This window comes from Leptonychotes weddellii, chromosome 13, assembly GCF_054177405.1.
Source record: "Leptonychotes weddellii isolate Sample4059 chromosome 13, ASM5417740v2, whole genome shotgun sequence".
In the NCBI taxonomy this organism is placed as follows: Eukaryota; Metazoa; Chordata; class Mammalia; order Carnivora; family Phocidae; genus Leptonychotes; species Leptonychotes weddellii.
Window position 1 is genome coordinate 59,185,176 of NC_138381.1, and position 19,401 is coordinate 59,204,576.

Here is a 19,401-nt window from a genome sequence, read left to right on the forward strand (position 1 = left end):
CACCTGTGCCTAGAGCTCTTCGATCCTTGAGGAGGGAAAGATCGCTTGTGTCCTGGGCCTGGGGCTGGAACCAGATGCCGCCAGGGTGGGGCAGGCAGAGGCGGGAACACCAGCTGGGAAGCTGGAGCCATCCGCCACTGCATGATGTGATTATTATTCTTTAGCACCACCTAGATTCTTCAACAAGGTTCAGAAAGATTTCCTGGAGGCAGTTTGGCCTCAGACAATCAAGCTGGTGTATTTAGCGAGTACCCAGCTTCAGCCAAGATGTATGACACGTCTATTTTCTGCTGGGCACTGTGCTGGGTACGTGACGCCAGGCACCACAGCCCCAGCCCCGGCCTCCAGGAGCCAGCAGAATCCCAGGAGTCACATGACCATGTGCATCATGGCAAAGCCACCCACGGGGGGCACTCAGACCCTCAGACAGGGCAGCAGAGACCATCTCCCCAAGAAGTAACTACTCCAAGACCTAATGAAGTGAGAGAGGCAGATACTGGCTCCCCCCAGAACATGAAAGGTGGGAAGGACACTACAGTGGGTCGAATGGTGGCCCCCAAAAGATACATCCACATCCTAACACATGGAATGCATGAAGGGAACTTATTTTGGTAAAAGAGTCCTTACAGATGTAACTAAGTTCAGGACTCTGAAATGAGATCACCCAGGATTATCCAATGGACCCTAAATCTAATGACAAGTGTCCTTATGAGAGACAGAAGAGGAAAAGGCTGTGTGAAGCTGGAGGCAGAGATTAAAATGACGTGGTCACAAGCCAAGGAATGCACGGGGCCACCAGGAACTGGAAATGGCAACGAAGGAATCTCCCCCAGAGCCTCCAGAGAGAGTATGGCCCTGCTATACACCTTGATTTGGACTTCTGCCTCCAGAACTGCAGAGGAACACATACCTGTTTTAAGCCATGAGTCTATGGCCATTTGTTAATGGCAGCCCCAGGAGACTCATACAGCTGCTGCCCGTGGCGTGAAAGTGCTGCCATGGGGTCAGAGAAGAGACGGCCGGCCCTGGGAGAGGCCAGAAGGGCTTCACAGAGATGAGGTCTGTGTGGGATGGAAGAACCACTGGGCCTTCAACCAGCAGAGGGGCTGCAGAGGTGTCCCATGCAGGGGCTTCTGGGAGCTCACGAACAAGGAAGGGCTGGGAAAGGTGATAAGCTGGGAATGAGTCAGGAGCAGTGGGAAGCAGTAATTCTGAGAAAAGCCTTGGGCTTTGGGCCAAGGACCCGAGGCATGATTTAGGAAGTATCAAGGGTCACGGAGGCCTGGACCAAGAGGGGCCCCAGGGAACACGGGCAGGTGACACTCTGGCAGCACATCTGGGTGTGGCACTGCAGGTGGGACCCAGCTGGAGGGACCCAGCTGGAGGGACCCAGCTGGAGGGACCCAGCTGGAGGCTTCTGTGATGGTCACTCCAGGTGAATGGGTGGAGGGCCTGGTTTCAGGGGGAATGGACACCACGACATCAAATGCCACGAACAGGCCCAGACTGAGTGGACTCACATGGAGACAGGAAGAAGAGCAAAGGGGACACTGAGTTTCTAGCACCCAAGGCCAAGACCTGGCTGCAGGCAATTGGCCAGAGGAGTCATGGCAGGTAGGGAGCACAAGGCAGTAGAGGTGAGTAGAACCCTTCAAGAGAGGATGGCACTGAGGGCAGGACCGTGGTCTGGGAGCAAAGTGGGAAGTGAGGCACGTGGGCACTACATGGCTGTGGGCACCCCCCTCCCATTCTATTCCCACTTCGAAGAGGAAATGTGGAGAGCAAGAGAGAAAAGATGGTGGGAAGGAAGGGCTTCCCCGCTCTGGTGGTCAGCGTACAGAGCCCAGGCCAGGGCTGGGCCACGGGCAGGCGCTCACCGGGGGTGAGCTTAGGAGGGCAGGGGGAACACCCACTTGCCCCACCTCCACCTTGGGAAGCCTGGGGAGAGTTAGGAAAGGAGGTACATGTACACCCACATTCACAGCAGCATCATTTCCAATGGTGGAAAGGCAGAAGCAACCCGAGTGTCCAACGGCAGATAGATGAATAACAAAATGCAATGGACACGTACAATGGAGTACTACTCAGCCTTAAAAAAAGAAGGGAGTCCTGCAACATGCTACCACACAGTGAACCTTGAGGAGATTATGCCAAGTGAAATAAGACAGGCACAAAAAGACAAACACCCCATGATTCCACTGATACGAATGTATTAGTTTGCTGGGGCTGCCTTAACAAAATACCATAGACTGAGTCCATGAAACCACAGAAATCTATTTTCTCACAGTCCTGGAAGCTGGAAGTCGCCAATCAAGGTGCCAGCAGGGCTGGGTTCTGGTAAGAGCTCTCTTCCTGGCTTGGAGACAGACGCATTCTTGCTGTGTGCTTACGTGGCCTTGTCTTGGTGGGTGGAAAGAAAGAGGGTGCTAGCCCTCTCTGGGTCTCTTCTTATAAGGGCACTAATCCCATCACGAGGGCTGCCCTCATGATCTATCTCCCAAAGGCCCCACCTACAAATGTCATGTTGCAAGTTAGGGAATCAACATATGAATTTTGGTGGGGGGGGGACACAAACAGTCCATGATATCCATGTTACCTAGAATAGGCACATTCATAGAGACAGAAAATAGAGTGGGGGTTGTCAGCGGCTGGGAGGTAAGGGCAGGGGGCACTTACTGCTCAGGGTGTAGAGCTTCTGTTCGGGATGAAGAAAAAGTTCTGGAGGTAAGTGGTGCTGATGGCTGCATGACAACGTGAACGTGTCTAACAGTACGGAATTCCACGCTTGAAGATAGTTAAGATGGTAAACCTATGTTAACCCCCCCAAAACAAACCCTAAACAAAAAACTAAAGATCAGCCAGGTTTAGAAATGTTGAAAAAAGAAGAAAGTAGTACAGCGTTACGGGCTGAACTGTGTCTCCCCACCGCCCAAATTTACATATTGAAGTCCCAACCCCCAATACATCCAAATGTGACCTTATTTGGAGACATGGTCTTTTTGCCAAGTTCAAATGAGATCATTAGGTTGGGCCCAAAGCCAATACAATTGTTTCCTTATAGAAAAAGGAAATTTGGGGCGCCTGGGTGGCTCAGTTGGTTAAGCGACTGCCTTCGGCTCAGGTCATGATCCTGGAGTCCCGGGATCGAGTCCCGCATCGGGCTCCCTGCTCGGCGGGGAGTCTGCTTCTCCCTCTGACCCTCTCCCCTCTCATGTGCTCTCTCTCTCTCTCATTCTCTCTCTCAAATAAATAAATAAATACAATCTTTAAAAAAAAAGAAAAAGAAAATTTATTTTATTTTATTTTTTAAGATTTTATTTACTTGGGGCGCCTGGGTGGCTCAACTGCCTTCAGCCCAGGTTATGATCCTGGAGTCCTGGGATGGAGTCCCACATCGGGCTCCCTGCTCAGTGGGGTCTGCTTCTCCCTATGACCCTCTCCCCTCTCATGTTCTCTCTCACTCTTTCTCAAATAAAATAAAATCTTAAAAAAAAAAGATTTTAGTTACTTATTTAGAGAGAGAGAGAAAGAGCACAAGTAGGGGGAGGGGCAGAGGGAGAGAGAGAATCTCATGCTGACTCTGTGCTGAGCACAGAACCCAATGTGGGGCTCGATCTCACAACCCCAAGATCATGATCTGAGCCAAAACCAAGAGTCGGAGGCTTTTTTTTTTTTTAATTCTTTATTTGACAGAGACACAGCGAGAGAGGGAACACAAGCAGGGGGAGTGGGAGAGGGAGAAGCAGGCTTCCCGTGGAGCAGGGAGCCAGATGTGGGGCTCGATCCCAGGATCCTGGGACCATGACCTAAACCGAAGGCAGACACTTAACTGAGCCACCCAGGTGCCCCAGAAAAGGGAAATTTAAAGACAGACCAGCAGATAGAGAGAATGTCACGCGAACATGAAGGCAGTCATCTACAAACCAAAAAAACAAAACAAAACAAAACAAAACCAACAAAAAATCCAAAAACCAGAGGCCTGGGACAGATTCTCCTTTACAGCCCTCAGAAGGAACCAACCCTGCCAACGCCTCAATCTCAGACTTCCAGCTTCCATAACTGTGAGACAATAAATGTCTCTTGTGGGAGCCACCCAGTGTGTGGTTCTTTGTTACGCAGCCCTAGGAAACCAATACATAGAGTAATTGTGGAGATCAGGTACCGGCCCTGAGAAGCTGCTTCCCACCCAGTGTCTTCATGGTCAATGACTCACCCACTCATGGAAATGGGACTCTGTCCAGCCAGCCGCAGCCACCCGGGGGCTGTCCACGCTCAGCAGCGCACCCACAGCACCTCCACATTCCGGACTCAAGACAGCAGAGAGAGAAGAAAACAGCAGCCACTGTGCCTCACGAGGTCAGAGGGCAACAGGCCAGCCCCGAGCCTCACACCCTGCAGCCACCCAACACACTCCCGCCCTCCTGGGCTCTTCTTAACCAGTGCCGCTCTCCCTCAGAAGCTAAGCTATTGTAGATTTGCCCCAGACTATGCTACTCAAGAACAGACCAAAACTACCAGGATATCTTGCAACTGTACAAATCAGAAATTCTAGAAACCAAGCATTCTGGACCCCTCACACACAATAGTCCGCCAACTGCCCCTCCCTTAAGGGCAGAACAGGAAGGGTGGGAGACCTGAGTGAAATCCCAGCACCTTCTTCCTTCCTGACCTCAGGACCTGACAAGGGGAGCTCATTTTGCTCCCTTCATCCTGCTCTGAAAGGGGGCTTTATGCGCACATAAGGAAACTGAAAGTATTAAAATGACAAGCTCATAGCACCCACAAGTCAGAAACCAACACTGGGGACAGACTGACCATATGCCTGTGAAGCTGTTATGTGCTGAATGTCCGTGTCCCCCCCGCAATTCACATATTGAATCCCTAAACTCCAATGTGATGGTATTTGGAGGTGGGGCCTTTGGGAGGTAATTAGATTTGGATGAGAATCTAACCTCACGAGAGGTTTTGAGACAGTAGGGCCCCATGATGGGATTAGTGTCCTTCTAAGAGGAAGAGACACCAGTGCTCTTTCTCTCTCTCTGATATGTGAGGACACAGCAAGAAGGCAGATGTCTTCAAGTCGGGAAGAAGGTCTCCACCAAGAACTGATTTGGCCAGCACACTGATCTGGGACTTCCCAGCTTCTGGAACTATGACAAACCAGTGTCTGTTGTTTAAGCCCCCCAGTCTCTGGGGTTTTGTTACTGCAGCCCTGTTCCATCCTCAGTGGATTTCCACTGGGAGTCACAGACTCCCCACCAGACAAGGGAACCCCCTGCTTGCCCACATTCCTGCCCCAGAGAGGCATGGCTCTTGATCAGTTCTGGAGGCTAGTCTGCAAATCTCCCCTCTGCTCTAGTCCTGGGTCACCCCAATCTACGGCACTCCTGAGAGGTTTGCTGGCTTCTGGATGCAAAGAGGGGAAGGCACCTGGGATGCTGGCCTGAGTCAGGGGCTCTGAGACCCCTGTGGGGGCAGCACACAGTCACGGCAACAGACACTGTCCAGGTGCTCGGCCTCAAGTCCTCACACCTCTGCAAGGGAGCCAATACCTTGTCTCACAGATGAAAGTTGAAGGTCTGGGATTGGAAGCAACACTCCCTGAGCCCCACGGCTAATGAGTTGAGTTGAAAGGCAGGGATCCAGCCAGGCAGGTGTGCTTGGCCAAGGCCACCTCCTGGAGGTTCTGAGGGTTTAGCCCCACCCTGAGCTCGATCCCTGACTTCAGGCATCCTGGGGATGAACCGGAAGTAAGCTGGGGCGGCAGGGGTGAGGGGGGATATTTTATATTCTGCACCAAAACTTGAGATGTACCCAATGTCAAAAGCCAAGGAAAGACCAGGAGGCAGCAGGGTCTCGAAGTCTAGGACAGAATGGATTTTCTCCTGGAAAACCTTCTGTGCACTTGAATCAAGTGGCCAGGAATTCTACCATCCTTGACCTACACCTTTGGAAAAGGAAATATAATTCCTCTGTTTCCAGACTCCACCCTCCCCACCCCGCCCCCCAATCCAACCTCCAGGGCCTTCTTCCATCATGCCGGAAAGAAGACAACAAACAAACTGGGATTACCGCAGCCACTCGGAAGCTCGTTTCTCTTGATGTTCCCACCAGTGAAATGGGGATAATGACACTCCACCCTCACACCCTGAGGGGGTGACAAGCAGGCCACCTTTCCCCTGCCAGAGGGAAGAAGCATACAGAAGCATAAGCATCATTTATCATAATTATCAGAAGCCTCGGCTATTCGTGGGGTCCAACCTGTGAAGCTCCTTTCCAAAAAACTGCATATTACCTCTTGCCTGACTTCTCCTAGGGTACTCAGCATTACCTTGTACTTCCTTGTGAGGCTGAAGGCTCCACTTTGGGAAAGGTCGTGGGGCGGGGGCGGGGGCGGGGGATGGTGGTGGAGAGCAGGAGCTCATGTGCTTGGGGCTACTGGGAAGATTCTTCTCTGGGCCGCAAACCATGTTTCAGCAGAACCCTTGGCACCCACCGGGCCTCAGGCTACCATGGGTCAGAGGGTGACCCTGGCAGGGTTATCCCATCCATCTGGCCTGCTGCAAAGCCCACCAGGGCTCCAAATGGCAGCCCCACTCCGCCCTTCTCAGCAGCCCATTGCTGGTCTACCAGGGAGGCTGTGGCCCTCCTCCGTCCCACAGGTCTCTCCTGCAGCCAGGATCAGCGGGAGCAGAGCTTTCCCCATTCCCCTGGGGCTCAGAGTCCGCAGGCCACAGGCTCTCTGTGGAGCACAAGGCCTTGAGAACAGCTGAGGAAAGAGCCAGAAAACAAGCCAGCAAGGATCTCTGTCCAGATGAAAGAGGCGACAGAGGACTAGCTTCAGCTCTTGACCTGAAACCTGAAACTGTCATGTGGGAATTACCACCTACGGTGATAATCCCAGTTGTCATCACAGAGTGACAGCCTGGTCCGGGCTCCATGCTCACGCCTCAGTCAGCCAGGCTTGGGAACCAGGCCCAGCTCCCCTCTTGCTTTCCCCGGCACTGGCACCGTGGGAGGAGACAGGATCCACACACCCGAGACACCCCCAATGGCAGAGCTGCCAGTTGCCCACTCAGGCCTCTATCTCTGTCACCGGCCAGCCCAGCCGGCAGACCCGGCAGGTCCCGATGAGGGTCTGCAGTACGCTCAGTTCTGAAAGCACCTTTTAGGAAAAGCAAGTCCTCTAGAGGAGAGACTCAAGCCACAGACGGGGCAGAGTGGACCACTGCACCACAGAAGGCCCTGGGCCCATCAGGGGTACACATTCTGGGAAGAGGCCCTTCCCTCAGGAATCCTGAGGTCCCAGGGGAAACAAGGCATCTGGAAAGGCTCCCAGAGGTATCCGACACCAGCTGTGAGCCTGGCGCTTCTCCCAGAAATACCGCACATGGTAGAAATAACAGTTTGGTTCAACTGGGTCACTCTGCCCAGCAATCACACTATCAGGCTGGCACCTCACTCAGGTACTTTCGAGGGCACAGAATTTGAGCTCAGACCTCCCTGACAGACCTGAAGAGAACGAGGCCGATTCCTGCTCTTCACGACCTTGACTCTAGCCCACTACCTGAGGTAGCTGTCCTGGCATCCCTTCACCTCCAGAGTGGGCACCGCCTTCCCCCCGGTAGAGGTGAGCAGTGGAGACCCAGTCAGATCACACATTCGCAACAGCATGTGCCACACAGCAGGCATCTAATAGGTGTGCGTCCCCCCTCAGCCCTTGTGAAAGGACCTCTGACAGCTTATGCCCGGGGCTCTTTGCTGTGCCCACCTGGATCTTCCCGGTAGGAGGCATGTTCTGTCTTCTTAAAACCAATCTCGGCGGTGCAGGTATGTTTCCCCGGGCTTGCCTTAATCCAGCCTGAGCCCTGCTCTGCTCTTGGCCCGGAGGGTGGGGAATGCCGCTAAAAGAGCCGGGGGCAATCGGAAGGTCGGGCTGGTCTGTTTGCACGGTGGGACCCTTGACCACCTCAGAGCCACCAGCTTTCTGAGAACCCACCTTCCAAAGAGGCTCCAGGACAAGGGGGAGGTCACAGCCATGGGGTGCTCAGAGCCCATGGGACAGCAGGAGCCCAAGGAACCTGTGTGGAGAGACCCGCTTCTCTCTTTTTTTGGCGGGGGGGGGAGTTTTACTATTTATTTATGACAAACATCCCACATCCGTGATCTCCAGTCAGAAGTTCTTGGAAACGATGCCATCGGCCTTGGCCAGTCGGAGGATGGAGTCATCGGACTCACCCATCCTGCGAATGGCCCCACAGATAGCGTAGGTTTTGAACTGGCCGTTGAACCTGCCCGTCACCTTATCAACCTCAGCCACGTTCATCTGGATGGACGCGTGGTCCTTGGCGCCGATGATGCGGTTGCTGGCGGAGCATTTCCGCGGCACGTACAGGTCCACGAACTCGCCGGCGTCGTTCTGCACGTCGAGGGCGCGCCTGCTGCCACCACCACGAGACCCGCTTTTCTCTAGGGGATGTCAGAACCTAGACAGCTGTGCCCAGAATGGTGGCACGTGGAAGGCCTCAGAGCTGAGGTAACAAGGTGACACACTCGGGGATACAGGCGCACATGCCACATTCCAAGTTTCCAGAAAGACCCACGACTCACTGGTGACATAACACATCCCTTCCTTTCGGCAGCCCCCGCTGGAATGCCTTTGAAGACATGGGCCTGGACATTTACGCCCTCTATACCCTGTGCGGAGGGTTCCCTTAATTGGAGAAACACATACCCAGGCTATACCCGATAATCGAACCCAGAAAGCAGGCTGGTGGCAGAGCTGCTTTCAGGGAATTCAGAGCCAGAAGACCCATGAAGTGAAACAGGAACCGAGCCTCTGTCCTCAAGCCCACTCTGGTTTCTATCCTTACCGCGGCTGAGAGGAGTATCAGGCGCAACAGGCTGCAGAGCCCGGAAGGCCACTGCTGACCTTCGCCAGCCTGCCCCCCTGAGTGGTGAGGCCCCCCCCCCCCCCGCCCAACGCCCCATTCTGGGCCTCGGCTCACACCCTCTCCATCCAGACGGACTCCCTGGGCCTCCGAATTCTACCAGTTCTTCAGTTCTGCCGCCCCGACAAACCCTTCCCAAATGTGACTTAACCTGATAGTCACCTCCCGCCCCTTTTATGGGATGCTCTCCCAGGTTCTTTTTCCCAATCACTGTGTGTAAGAGCTTACCTGGCTTCTCACCTACTTTACAACCCACATCTAGTCCCTCCTAAACAACTCAAGCTCCTTAGGACAGCCCATGTCCTAAGGCCCCTGACCACCCAGGGACCATTTGAAAAGGCACCGTCCCCCGCTTGACTTATTTTAGCTCATGGATCACCCTGCCTCCCAGGGTGTAGATCAAAATAAACAGACAACCACCCATACACATAACCACCAACATGCGGGGTGCCGGGAAACATGAGATTAAAGGCAAGCCCCCTTCTTTTTAAGCTGGTAAGATACATAGTAAAATTTCCATTCACTACCTCCAGAGAGTCCAGCTGTGCATGGGTCTCTATAAAAATGCTCACTTAGAAAATCCCACAGCTGACAGCCATCCGGAGGACTCGGCCCTGAGTTTCAGAACATCTAAAGGGTGTGTGGGTTGAGCTCATTTCTGAGTCACAAAAACCGAAAGTGATTTTTTGGGTCACTGACAACCGGGAAAGCCTCCAATGTCTGCCCACTGACCCCACGTGCCCATGGCCTAACGACTGATTTTCCAAGGGCCCCTGGCTGGCACAGCTCCTGCAGCAGGCGGGGCCACGGTGCTCTTCTGAGGACCAGGAGGAAAGAGGCTGACAGAGAGGGGACCGGGGCGCTAAGGGCCCAGGTGCCCTCTACGTGCACACACAGAGCCGGCACTTCACAGGCATCACTGAACTTGAGCCTCGTGTTTTAGGAAAGGGGGGGAAAAAAAAGCAGCGATGGTGTCTTCTGTTTCCAAACAAGAACAGCCTGTCACCACCGGGTGGAGAACTGCTGCAGGCTGCCTCTGCCAGGAGAAGGGCCAGTGGGAACAGCGTGGAGATGCTGCCGGAGCCCGGAGCCTACACAGGCTGCTGGGAAGCGCATTTCAAGAACTGAGCATCCAAGTGGGGAGACGCTGCCTCAGGCGGGCACGCGGGCCCTCTGGAGGCTCTAACACAGACACTGTGCTCTGGTCGGGGCCCTGCCACAGACCTCAAGGGGTCCCAGAAGACAAAAGCAGGAGCAGAGGAGCCCCAGAGGGGAGATTTTTCCACCAGATCCCAAAAGTCTGGAAAGATTGTTCTCTCCAAGGTTCCGGACCCAAGTGCAGGCTGATATCATCTGAGCTGATTTCTGTCCCTCAACATTTTCCTCCTGTGTCTCTGTGTGTGTAGCATGAGTGCACATCTGCGTAAGTGTGGCACGGGTGTGTGCATGTAGCACGTAGCTGCAGGCGTGTGCACAGGTATGAGGTGTGTGCATCCACCGAAGGGAGCCTAACCCAGCTTCTCAGGCTGGCAGCTCCTGTCTTTGCCAAACTGCCACAGGACAGCGGCCCGTTGGCCAGACCCCACCACATTGTCCTCGTTAATAAGCCTTCCCTCTATCCGGTGACCCAGCAGCACTCACAATCCCTCCCCTCGGCCATCTCACCTTGAGGCTGGGGCAGGGCAGGGCCACGAGTGCCGCCAGGTGCATCAGGTGGGCTTGCGGCTGACCAGCCACAGGGACAGAGAGCTGGTGAGCGGCTGAGCGGGGCTGGAACCTCAATTCCGGTTAGGCCTCCACCTGCCCCCAGGTGACAAGGGCTGCCACCCCCAGGCTGGTTGCACCTGAGCTGCTGCCCTGACGCAGAACTCCTGTGCAGGGCGGCATGGATCTTGGCTCAAACGCAGTCCTACCACTGCCCCGCTGGGTGACCTTGGCAAGTTACTGCATCTCTCTGGGACCCAGGCTTCTCACCAATAAAAAGGATTCAGCTGGCCGGCAAACCCTGAGAAGGTGCCAGGCACTGTGCTTGGCACACTGCAGCCTCCAGGATGGCGCCTGCCCAGGGGCACTGGGGGTCCTGGTTTCTATCACCCAAGCTGGGCCTGAGGCTTTGACATCAGCAGGCCCTGTCCTTGGCTGAGCACTGGGTCTTGAGGCTGTCAACTGCTGGGGAGCCGAAAAAGCAACATAAAATTAGGAAATAGACCGAAGGTCGGAGTTACTAAGTTGACAGCACGTCCTGGGACAAGGTGGTTCAGCAACTAAAGGATGGTGGCCTTCAGACAGACCAAGGGTGCCCTAGGGAGCAGGCAGGCACGGCAGGGCCACAGAGGAAAGCAGGAAGGGTCGAGAAAGAGGACAGGAAGACCCTCAAAGACTTACGAACTCGCCTGGGCTTCCTTCCCCCACCTGCAGCTCTAGCCAGGGGTCAGATTCTCCCTCTGAAAATGGGGCATAAATGTGGGAGCAGGCGTGGGTGGGGACATAACTCGCAGGCCCCATGCTCCATGAGCCCCACCAGATGGTGCAGGTGGCCCAAGTATCCAGGGAAGAACGCAACGTGCATTCCTGCTGGATTCCACTCCCGCGGCGGGAAGGGGGTGGGGAGAACACAGCCAGTGCAGCCTCCACATGAGGCAGCCTGAGTCCACAGCACCCCTCCATCCCACAGCTCCACCCAGCAAGTGCTGTTGGTTCCTATACGGAAGAGGAGCAGGGAAATCATCTCAGAAACAAAACCCCTCCTTCCCCATTCCCGGGCACCCACAGCGTGCCAGGCTGTTACAGACCTCACTGCTAATCCCAGCACAGCGCTGTAAGTTCCTAGGGTCACTCCCATTTGACAAATGGGAAAACAATAGCTTGCCTGATGCCATCTGTCCTGTCAGATGGTTCTGGATGCTGTGCTCCCCACTCCACCTGTGGCCCCCGCTACAGAGAAGCTGGAACCCCACACCATGATGGAGCACATTCCCTGAAGGAATGCTATGTGTCCATGACAACTGCACAGGGTGGGTGCTCTAGGGAATGACAGCTGGATGCAGGGCTGGGGAGCAGGCTGGTGGGAACCAGGTCTTGGCAGGCAGGACAGGCGGGAGTGGGGAGGCAATTTCTGGGATCCTCTGGCCAGGAATTCCCGATCCTGCCAAAGATTTCCATGCATTTATAGCTGGAAGCCTTTCTCTTTCTAGAAATGCAGGCAGCTATACCTACCCTGTAAGAACCTCTGAGTGGGGCCACAGAAATCAACAGAAGGGCTTGAAGCAGAGCAGGGACTGAGCAAACCAGGGTCGGAAACTGCTGAGTAAACCGACAAGAAGCAAAGAGGTGCTTCTGGGGCATCACAAATTGGAAGCTGCTAGGGCTGGCGGGGGACACCACCAGAGGGTCCGGGCCTGATCTGCAGTACAAGTGTCCGTGGGGTCGGGCTTGGGGGCAAGTTACTGCGGAAGGCAGAGGTGACCAGCACAGGTTGCACCCCTCTAAATGATGTCTAAGGATAGGGGCCGACCCCAGGGAACACCACCACACACAGAAAGAAGGAAATTCAAAGGCAGAAGCTTGAACTTCCAGTTCCAGGTGAGACGGAGCAAGTGCACTCCATGTTTTCCCACTCACCACAACTACAAATTCTGGACCAAACATAGGAAATAGCCATCACAGGACTCAGAAAGGCAGCTAAGAGCAGGGGCACCGGGTGGGCATTTTGGAACTGGAAGTACACCCCAGAAGGGCCTTCTCGGGTTTTCTGTTTGTTTTATAACCTTTATTTCTTTTACAGCAGTTTCAGGTCCCTAGCAAAACTGAAAGGAAGCTACAGATTTTCCACAGGCCCCCAGCCCTACTCATGCCCAGCTTCGCCCATTATTAACATTCCCCACCAGAGGGGTGCATCTGTCACAGCTGATGAAGCTGCATGGATACGCCATCATCCCCCGAAGCCCGTAGTTTGTGTTGGGGTTTGCTCTTGGTGTTGTGGAGTGCATGGGTTTGGACAAACCACTGTAGTATCACACGGAAGAGTTGGGAGTTTCTGCGTCCGATCTATCCCAGCTTGGGCACTAGAGTAGCCCAAAAGTGTCAACAGGCACAGACAGAAAGAAAAAAAAAAACCCCAAACAACAGAAAAGCCTCCTTTCTCTGCACAAAGGACCCTGAAGGAGGGAGCCAGTGAATTAAACTCTTTTAATCTCACCTACTGTGCTCCAGATGAACACCATCAAAAGCGAGGCACCCTTTCCCCTTCCCAAAGACACAGCAGCAGGGACCCCTGGGGTGGAGTCCTGTGCCCTCTCCACTCTATACTAGGCGAGTGCCATCAAAGAAGCAGAGTCCCTGTTGCCACCGGTACGGTGACAGCATGGGGAAGGTGGAGCCCAGCTTTCTAGTCAGGACCTGGGGAAGCAGAGAGTGTGGGACAGATTGGGGAGAGGAAGGAGCTGGAGAAAGGATCCTTCAAGTCTGTGTGTGAAGCCCTTGGCTCACCCCCAAGCTGCCTATGTGTGAAACCACTTGCATTCAGCCCAGCACAGGTTTGGGACCTGAACCACAGGGGTGAGAACTGCTACTACTGCCCAGCTTGCAGACTGACCCCCAGCTGGTGCACAGCAGGGTGGGCGGTGGAACCAGAGGCCAGAGAAAGTGGGCTAGGATGTGCGGTCTGAATCCAACTGGGTTGACTGGCTGTTTAAACAACTCCCTCAACATTTCCAGAGTCTCGTAACATAACATTCAAACTGTCCAGGATACAATCCAAAATTACTCAACAAAGAACTCGGAAACCGAAGTTGTTAAAGGAAAAGGCAACAAACAAACATCAACCCCCAGATGACCCAAATGTTGGAATAATCAGAGTAACATTAGAATCATGCTCCAAGAAGTAAGGGCAAAGACTCTTGAAGCAAATGGAAAGAAAAGGAGTCCTCAACAAAGAAACAGAAGCTATAACAAAATAACCGAACAGAAATTTTAGAACAAAAAATAACACCTATAAGAAATTTCTTGGAGAGGAATTCAGTATCAGAATGGAGATGACAGCAGAGTCAGTGAACTTAAACACAGATCAATAGAAATTATCCATCTAAACAACAGAAAGAAAACAGAGTAAGAAAAAATTGGAGCAGAAACTCAAGGATCTGTCCGACGTCAAAACATCTAATGTTCATATCACAAGAGTCCCAAAAAAGATACTGGAACAAAAAAAATATTTGCAGAAATCATAGCTGACTAATTCCCAAATTAGGTGAAGGTCATAAATGTACAAATCCAAGAAATACAGTGAACCCCAAACAACGAAAACCACTACCAGACACATCAAAATCAAAGTGCTAAAAACCAAAGATAAAAAATCTTGAAAGAAGCCAGAAAAAAAACCAACATATTACATATAAGGAAACAAAGATTCAAATGATTATAGATGTCTCACCTACCATTACAGAGGTCAGAGGAGAGTATAATAATAATAATAATAATAATGGTAATAAAGTGCTACATAAAAAGAACTGTCACGGGCACCTGAGTGGTTCAGTCGGTTAAGTGTCTGCCTTCGGCTCAGGTCATGATCCCAGAGCCCTGGGATGGAGCCCCATGTCGGGCTCCCTGCTTAGTGGGGAGTCTGCTTCTTCCTCTGCCCCTTCTCCTGCTCGTGCATGTGCTCTCTCTCTCAAATAAAAAAGGAAAATGGATAAAAAAAAAAACCCCGCCAACCCAGAATGCTATACCCAGTGGAAATATCCTTCAAGAATGAAGGCAAAATAAAAACTACCTCAGATGAAAGAAAACTAAGACTTAGCCTATAGGACGCATTTTGAATTTGTGACCTTCAGAACTGTAAAATAATAAATCTGTGTTGCGGGGTGCCTGGGTGGCTCAGTTGGTTAAGCATCTGCCTTCAGCTCAGGTCATGGTCCCAGGGTCCTGCAACTGAGCCCCACGTCAGGCTCCCTGCTCAGTGGGGAATTTGCTTCTCCTTCTCCCTCTACCCCTCCCCCTGCTTGTGCTCTCTCTCTCTCAAATAAATGAATAAAATCTTAAAAAAAAAAAATCTGCATTGTTTTTAAGCCACTTAAGTTTATGGAAATTTATTATGGCAGCAATAGGAAACTAATTCATGTGGCTTTGACCATAACGAAATGAAAAATCAGTAACAGAATGACATCTCGAAAAATCCCAAATATTTGAAAATTAAACAAGACACTACTAAATGATCCACAGGTCAAAGAGGCAGTCCCGAGGGAAACTGGTAAATGGTTTAAAGGACATTAAGATAAAAATACAACATATGAAAATATGTAGCATGTAGCTAAAGTAATGCCCAGAGAAAAATTTATAGTATCAAATGCTTATATTAGAAAAGAAAGGTCTTAGGCACCTGGGTGGCTCAGTCAGTTAAGCATCTGCCTTCAGCTCAAGTCATGATCCCAGGGTCCTAGGATTGAGCCCCAGGTTGGTCTCCCTGCTCAGCGGGGAGTCTGCCCTGCTCATGCTCTCTCTCTCTCACACTCTCTCAAATAAATAAATAAAATCTTAAAAAACAAAAAGGTCTCAAGTCAATAATTTAAGTTTCCATCTTTAAAGATGAAAAGAGCAAAATAAACCTATAAGAAAGAAATAATAAAGGCAGAAAACAATAAAACTGAAAACAAAAACCCAGAAAAATAATTGAAAACAAAAGCTGATTCTTGTGGTAGGGAGGGATCAATAAAACTGATAAAGCCAGATTGACCAAGAAAAAACTAAAGGACACACAAATTAGTAAAATCAGGAATAAAAGAGGAAATATAGCTATGGATCCCACAGACATCAAAAGGAAATCTTACAGGGTGCCTGGGTGGCTCAGTTGGTTAAGCAACTGCCTTTGGCTCAGGTCATGATCCTGGAGTCCCGGGATCGAGTCCCACATCGGGCTCCTTGCTCAGCAGGGAGTCTGCTTCTCCCTCTGACCCTCCTCCCTCTCATGCTCTCTATCATTCTCTCTCTCTCTCAATAAATAAATAAAAATCTTTAATAAAAAAAGGAAATCTTACAAACAACTTCATGCACATAAATTTGACAACATAGATGAAACGGGCTGATTCCTTGAAAGACAAAAATAACCAGAACTCACTCAAGAAGCAGATAACTTGAGGGATGCCTGGGTGGCTCAGTTGGTTAAGTATCTGACTCTTGATTTCAGTTCAGGTCATGATCTCAGGGTTGTGGGATTGAGCTCAGCAGGGAGTCTGCTTGATATTCTCTCTCTTCTTCTCCCCCTGCCCCTATCCCCATACTCTCTCTCAAATAAACAATAAATCTTAAAAAAAAAAAAAAAAATTGAAAAAATAAATTAAATTAAAGGATATAGATAACTTGAATAGTCCTATGTCTACTAAAGACATCAAATTTGCTGTTGAAAAACTACAAAAACAAACAAAACCCCCTAGGTCCAGACAGTTTCACTGCCAAACATTTAAAAAGAAATAATGCCCCCCCCAAATAAAAAATAAATAAAAAGAAATAATATTCTTTACAAGCTCTTCCAGGAAATAGAAAGATTACTTCTAAACTCATTTTATGAGGCCAGTATTAGTCTCATATTGAAACCAAAGACAGTACAAGAAAAAACTACAGAACAGTATCTGTCATGAACCTTGGATACAAAAATGCTCAACAAAATACTAGTAAATGAAAGGCAGCACACACTCACACACACACACAGTAATATATCACAACCAAGTAAGAGTTTATCCCCTGGGATGCAAGGCTGGTTCAACACTCAAAAATCACTCAAAATTCCTAACAGACTTAACAAGAAAACCCACACAATCATATCGATAGGTGCAGAAAAAGCATTGACTCCACAGATGCCCATCCAATCATTACTGGCTATCACTGTGGCTTCTAGCAGCTCCTTGTGCAGTCAAGGCAGAAGATAAGAAATACAGTTGATGCGGGCGCCTGGGTGGCTCAGTTGGTTAAGCGACTGCCTTCGGCTCAGGTCATGATCCTGGAGTCCCTGGATCGAGTCCCACGTCGGGCTTCCTGCTCGGCAGGGAGTCTGCTTCTCCCTCTGACCCTCCCCTCTCTCATGTGCTCTCTCTCATTCTCTCTCTCTCAAATAAATAAATAAAATCTTAAAAAAAAAAAAAAAAAGAAATACAGTTGATGCTTACTGAGCCATTTGCTTGTTTCTCAGGGAGGCTCTTTCTGATTTGAATTCATGCCAAGAGTAAACTCCTTTGCAAGTGTGTGGCTGGAGGACCCACTTAGACCTACACACACAATTCAAGGGGAGGGCTCCTGGTTGTGATGCCAGGAGACTGGTGAAGTCTGCTCTCGTCAAAGCCAACTCTGCCCTACCTCCACCCTACTACCTTCCCACTGGCCTCTGTTGGGGTTCCAAGTCTGCCTCCAGAAGGTGCCTCAGACAAACCCAGGTGGATGTTCCTCAGTCTACCAGGACTATAAATGGCATCTGCCCTGGAGGAAAAGGAAGCCCCATTCCATTCATTCACTCTCTCCTGGAAACTTCCTACAACTTCTCAGTCTGATTTTCTCTCACCGGAACCTGATGGGAACCACCCACCCTGACCACTGTGCCCCCAACCATTTGTGTGACAAGGCTGACAAAAGTCGTGGGAAAAGAAGCCCTGAGGCTGATGGTAACCTGAGACAGACAGAGGTACAGCACATAGACACGAGGACCTCACAAGGTGGTCCAGCCTTCTAGAAGATTTCTTTGGTGCAAGAACCACTCCAGAAACCAAATCTCCAATAACTCAGGGCCTTGGAAGTCTTTCTGAAGGGGCTTGGTGTTGTTGTGACCTGACCAGCAAAGGGTTTACTCTAAGGCAGGGCGGTGGGGGTGGATGGGTGGTGGTGAACTGCTGAATCAGAAAGGTCAAAACACTGTCTTCCAGGGACCATTCCATTGAGGCCAATGCCCCGTCACCAAGCAGCTGAAAACACACTTGAAAATGATTTATCCTTTACAAAGCTCTCTTCAGATGGGAATTTCTCACACTCCCCTGACAGCTTATCCTAGTGTTTAACCATGCTTACAGTCAAGATGTTCTTCCTTCTGTCCCATAGGGCAGCTCAGATGCTAATTCCCTGTTCTCTCTCTGAGGGCTGGACCACAGGACGGCTGACAGCTCCCTCCCTGTTTCTGGGCTGAGTGGTAACATGCAGGAGACACACCCCTGGAACCTCTGCTGGCAAGGGGATAGCTGTTTGTACTCCGCGAACCCAAATTCCAGGACCCTGCTCCTTCTGGCCCCCCTCAGGTGGTATTAAGGAGACTAACCATATTAAATCTAATTAAAAAGACAAAGCTGCTGGAGAGAAAAAGACTCTTATGTAAGAATGCTATTCTGGGGTCTTCCACTTCTGTGTTCTATCCTAAACCAGGGGTCAGCAAACTTTTCCTGCAAACAGCCAGCTAGTAAGTATTTTCAGCTTTGCAAGCCATGTAGTATTTACCACTACTACTCAAACTTGCCATTACAGCGTGAAAGCAGCCGTGTATCATGCACGGACTAATGCATGTACTGTGTTCCAATAAAACTTTATTCATAAAAGCAAGTGGTAGGCCAGACTGGGCTATTCCTTGGCCTAAATGACAAGGAGAGGCCCCAACCACTTTCCTCTCCTCAGTTTCAGAACTTGGCTGTTTCTTGCCATCACCGTGGACCTAGAAATTTGTTATGAAGATTAGGAACTTTTCTCCTCATCTTCGCCCAGACATTTAAATGCTGCTAAGAACCCACTAGCACAGGCAAGATGCCATGAGACAAAAGCATGTCTTCCCTAGCTTGCTTCATGTGCAGCACCTGACAATAGGGCATGCACGCGCACGTGCGCACACACACACTCACACACATTCGCTCACTCTAAGTACCAACAAGTATAAAAGAATGATTTTGCGCCCTGCAGGAAGAATATTTCTTTTTTTTTAGATTTTATTTATTTATTTGAGAGAGAGAATGAGAGACAGAGAGCACGAGAGGGAAGAGGATCAGAGGGAGAAGCAGACCCCCCGCTGAGCAGGGAGCCCGACGCGGGACTCGATCCTGGGACTCCAGGATCATGACCCGAGCTGAAGGCAGTCGCTCAACCAACTGAGCCACCCAGGCGCCCCCAGGAAGAATATTTCTAAAGGGAAAGATCACATCAGTCATGGCAGAAAATATGAGCCAGGATCTTGATTCACACATAACAGAGATTCTACTGGAAAACAGCATAGGACATTGGAAGGAAATGAATCATTTGGGAGCCCAAGGAGGAGGTCTGCACAGTTTCTAAGGCGACACCACACCCCACCCTGCCCCAATCGAGGAGGGGCCCCACTTCAGCAGGCCTCCAGGTCCCAGAGAAGGAGAGCAGGATGTGGGCAAGGGAGCATGCCAGGCTGGGTGGGGAGTTTGTTTGTGTAGGTTTCTACCCATCTATTTCCTTTTTTTTTTTTTTT

The 19,401-nt window shown here is 50.9% G+C and overlaps 1 protein-coding gene and 1 pseudogene across 1 annotated transcript in view; both read right to left on the reverse strand.

Annotated features, from left to right (window-relative positions):
* The window catches only part of BCR (BCR activator of RhoGEF and GTPase), a 118,987-nt gene that overhangs the window by 64,723 nt on the left and 34,863 nt on the right, over window positions 1-19,401 (reverse strand). The gene's annotated exons all lie outside the window — the stretch shown is intronic.
* Window positions 8,127-8,479, reverse strand: LOC115938134 (small ribosomal subunit protein eS21 pseudogene; annotated as a pseudogene).